At 42.2% G+C, this 4,091-nt stretch overlaps 1 pseudogene; it reads left to right on the top strand.

Moving 5' to 3' along the window:
* Window positions 1-370: 370 nt before the first annotated feature.
* Window positions 371-1,294, top strand: LOC119514836 (annotated as a pseudogene).
* Window positions 1,295-4,091: the final 2,797 nt, after the last annotated feature.

Raw genomic sequence — 4,091 nt, 5'->3', positions numbered from 1 at the left:
AACAGTTTTAGTATTGTCTAAAATACTACCCAAAGATGGCCAGTATGCCCAAGGGCTATAGCCGCCACCTGTGACATTCTCAGAGAAGCCCAAAAATTCACTTTTAGGACAGCCCACCACTGTGCAAATGCCACACTACGTACTGCCTTTGTTAGAACAGAAAGGTGGACATTGGCTCACCACCAGATGGTTAAGTAAATGTCAAGCTATTCTCCTAGATAATCCTAACATCACTATGAAAGCTTCTGCTAGTTTAAACCTGGCTACCTTTCTGCCAAGTGGGAAAGGGGAACTTGTGCCTGACTGTATACAAATAATTGATGAAGTCTATTCCAGCCAACCGGATTTAGTCGACCAACTTTAGATGTACATGGATGGAAGCAGCTTCATGGAGCAAGGACTTCAAAAAGCCGGGTATGCAGTGGTAGCTCTACAGACAGTACTGGAGAGTGGGGCCCTTTCACCCGGTATGTCTGCATAATGGGCAGAACTTATTGCACTCACCAGAGCTTTACATCTGGGAAAGGGACAGCGAATAAACATATATAAGAGTCTAAGTATGCCTTTAATACAGTTCATGCTCATGGAGCCATGTGGAAAGAAAGAGGATTCTTAATATCTAGTAAAAAAGAAATTAAACATGCAGACGTAATCTTAGCCTTATTAGAAGCAGTAATGTTGCAGTAATGTTGCCTAAAGCAGTTGCCATAATACATTGCTACAGTCATCAGAAAGGAGAAGTGGACTCTATAAAAGGCAACTGAGGCCTTGCAGATGCCACTGCCTGCAGCCACATTCCTCCATCTGCCACCACAGTGAACCCCACCGTGTTCTTCAACATCGCTGCAACAGCGAGCCCTTGGGCCACGTCTCCTTCACGCTGTTTTCAGATAAAGTTCAAAAGACAGCAGAAAACTTTCATGCTCTGAGCAATGGGGAGAAAGGATTTGGTTATAAGGGTTCCTGTTATTCCTGGGTTTATGTGCCAGGGTGGTGACTTCACTCACCATAATGGCACTGATGGCAAGTCCATCTATGGGCAGAAGTTTGATGATGAGAACTTCATCCTGAAGCATAGGGGTCCTGGTCTCTTGTCCATGGCTAATGCTGGACCCAACACAAATGTTTCCCAGTTTCTCATCCGCACTGCTCAGAGAGAGTGGTGGGATGGAAGCACGTGGTCTTTGGCAAGGTGGAAGAGAGCATGAACATTGTGGAAGCCACGGAGCGCTTCGGGTCCAGGAATGGCAAGACCAGAGAGAAGGTCACCATTGCCGACTGTGGACAAGCCTAATAAATTTGATTTGTGTTTTGTCTTAACCACCAGACCCTTCCTTCTGTAGCTCAGCAGAGCATCCCACCTCCCCTGGTCTGCTCACAGTATCCTATCATTGTGCTCTCGCTGCCGTTCTTTGGGTTCTACATTATCCTCCCCCTTCCAAGTCTACCTGGATTGCAGACTAAAGTTTATGATTATGAAGTAAAAAATTAAATAACAACAAGAACAAAGGTAATTGACTAGCAGGAAGCAGGAGCAGCAGCCAAATTAAAACCTCCATCCTCGTCATTGGTACTTTCTCTGATACCAGAGAAGAGACTAAAAGTTATTAGACTACTCCCGACATGCATTTGTGGCATATCCTTGTTTTGTATCTCTGCTATAGTATAGCCCAAGGAACTGACATGTCAAGCACAAATGTTTTTTACAATGGACACAGTCCTGTGCAGCTTCTATGAATCAATCAGATTGATGGTATGTGGCCTATTACCTATGTCTAGTGTTTCCGGATGACCCCTCTCCCTCCCCAGGAACTCACTAGAAGGAACTAAAAAAATTAATTAAAAAGATGCAAGAACAAAAAGGGATTCTAGTTACCATAAACATCACTAATGCAGATCCAAAGAAATGGCCGATTAATTTAGAAACCCCAGGATATCAAATTTCTTTTTCTTATAGTATATCAGTGGAGAGAGCCATTGAACATGCAAAACGTTTAGACAATAAGGCTGAGCACTTAACCATTAGAGAAAAAGAGGGGCACTGCCAACTTTGAGACAGCATGATATGGCTAACACTTGGGTATAGTAGATTAAGCCAGACAGCCCTCTCTGTTGGGAACCATGGAACCATTCCCAACAACATAATCCCTTCAATACAAGGAAAATGGGATGGCTGCCTCCACAGCAATGTCTCCAAAACATAATATTACAGGAAAGTGACTGGTTTGGTACAGATTGGGTTAATAAACTGTATGTTTGCTGGGTGGCTCCAAACAGAACTCAGTGGTTATGCAGCACCAACTTATGGCCCTGGTGGCCCCCCAGGTTGGACAGGCAGATGCACTTAAGGACTATCCTAGGCTCAAAGAAGTATTCATAAAACTTTACTATCAGGAGCAAATCTACCTTTATTAAAAGCTTGATGAGCCCAATTGGTATTTCACTGGTATGATCACCTAGCTGCTATATCTCTGCCTCCATTAGACATAGAGGATGTCATACTTAGGATAGCAGTATTGAACAGCTTTACACAACAAGCCTTAAATGATAGCCTCAACAATATATCTCTTTTAAATACTGAAATGACTTTAATGTGTAAAGCAGTGTTACAAAACTGAGTGGCTCTAGATGTCTTGACAGCTTCACAAGGAGGGACATGTGCTATAATAAAAACTGAATACCTATATACCTGATGAATCAGATAATGTAACTCAAGTATTAGAACATATGAAAAGTCAAATTAATGCAATAGACACTGGCTCCACCTCTTTCAGCGTATTTGATTTATTTAGCTGGCTTCCCACAGGAATAGGATTTGGTTTTAGTCAATATTACAAGCAAAACTAATGCTATTACTATTAAAGATTATAAGCATACGTATCTTTAAAACTTGTCTCTGTATTTTATCCCAGCCTTGCTGCAACAAAGTTACAGAAAAAAGCATTAATGCTTTGCCTGTTTGAAACCATTATGGACCCCAGAAGAGCCATGATCTTTTAACCCAATCTTGTTGGTGAGATCGTTGATTAAATTATTTCCATGAAGATGTGACCCCACCCATTCCAGGTGGGTCTTGATTAGTTCACTGGAGTACTTAAGAGAGCTCAAGAGCTAACACAGATGCTGATGCTTGGAGATGCAGACAGAAGGACGTTTGGAGTTGTTAAGCTAAGAGATGAAGCCCAGAATTTGCCCCAGAGAAGCTAAGGGAGGATCCCTAGATGCTTAAAGAGAAACACCCTGGGAGAAAGAAGCAAGGATGCACAGGGCCTGAGAGAGAGGAGCAAAGACAGAAGCCCAGACACATTTCGGTAAAAGCCATTTTGAAACACAACCTGGGAGCAAGGGACCAGCAGTTGCCAGTCATGTGCCTTCCCAGTTGACAGAAGTGACCCAGACACCAACAGCTGTTCTCAGTGAAGGTGTCCTCTTGTTGATGGTATTTTGCATAACAGCAGCATTAGCAAACTGGAACAATACTCCAACCAAAACCCGAAGTTGAGGAATATGTGCAACTACAATCTAAGAAGTTTCATTCCTTCAAACCCTAGGGTTGGTGTCCCTTTGCAGCAGGAAGAAATCAGAGCAGTCATTGTTGAGAAGGGGAAATGAATGAAAACAAATGGTGGGAATTGTAAACAAGAAATTAAGAATTAACAAATGTTTAACAAATTATTATATAGATATTTTTCTTTCTATATTGTAGAATAGGCAGAAGTTAATACCTGAAATTACTGAAACTCAACTAGTCTCACTCTTGTTTATACTTACTATTATAATGGTCATTCTAGCCTAGTCTCAGCCCTGTGTAGATTACTATTGTAATGGTAATAGCTCCACCCCCCCCTTGTTGGAATCCATTAAAACCCTGATCTCCTTAGACTTGAGGAGACAGATTTTGGGGCCAAGAGACCATCTGATCTCCTGCTCCATACATAGCATTACACTGTTCCTCTCTTTGAAACCCCATTGTCATAGATTAGCTGCTATGCACATTGGGCAGAGAATCCACCACTTTTGATTGGTATCAAAACCAGAGGAACAAAGGTTCAAATACACAAAACGGCTGTTGCTACCAGCCCCAACCAGAG

The sequence above is a fragment of the Choloepus didactylus genome, chromosome 18 (assembly GCF_015220235.1).
Source record: "Choloepus didactylus isolate mChoDid1 chromosome 18, mChoDid1.pri, whole genome shotgun sequence".
NCBI lineage: Eukaryota > Metazoa > Chordata > Mammalia > Pilosa > Megalonychidae > Choloepus > Choloepus didactylus.
The sequence above is the reverse complement of the archived record's forward strand: the minus strand, read 5'-3'. Positions and strand labels throughout refer to the sequence as shown.